We start from the raw sequence: 502 nt of genomic DNA, 5'->3' as shown, positions 1-502 counted from the left end.
ACTGTATATGTCATTTTACCCTATTACCATTTTTACTGTGGTTATTAACTAAATTCAAGAACTTCCACAAGATGAACGTGATTCTCATTGCTCCTGCAGACATTTTTTCTTTAATCTCAGTGGACAATAAATACACGAGAACCAAGTGCTTGGGCGTTTTTCCAATTATTAATAGTATATGAGCAAAATGGTCAGGTTCCCTTAAGTAAGTTAGTTTACTGAAAAATAGGAAGATATATGAGGTCAAAATTTTTGTTCAGGACATAATGATTAAAATTTTTCTGTGCAAACTTTTGTAAGACTTAAATTTTCTGAGACTGAAAAGGGGAAACGTAATGAGTAAGTGTATGTGTGTGAGTGTATACACACACATACACTTACTCATTACACACCTATATACATTATCTATCTATATACACAAACCACACTATATATATATGTATATATATATATATATATATATATATATATATATATATATATATATATATATATATATATA

Source organism: Macrobrachium rosenbergii, chromosome 52 (assembly GCF_040412425.1).
Source record: "Macrobrachium rosenbergii isolate ZJJX-2024 chromosome 52, ASM4041242v1, whole genome shotgun sequence".
NCBI classification, from domain to species: Eukaryota; Metazoa; Arthropoda; class Malacostraca; order Decapoda; family Palaemonidae; genus Macrobrachium; species Macrobrachium rosenbergii.
This window is presented reverse-complemented; position numbering follows the sequence as displayed.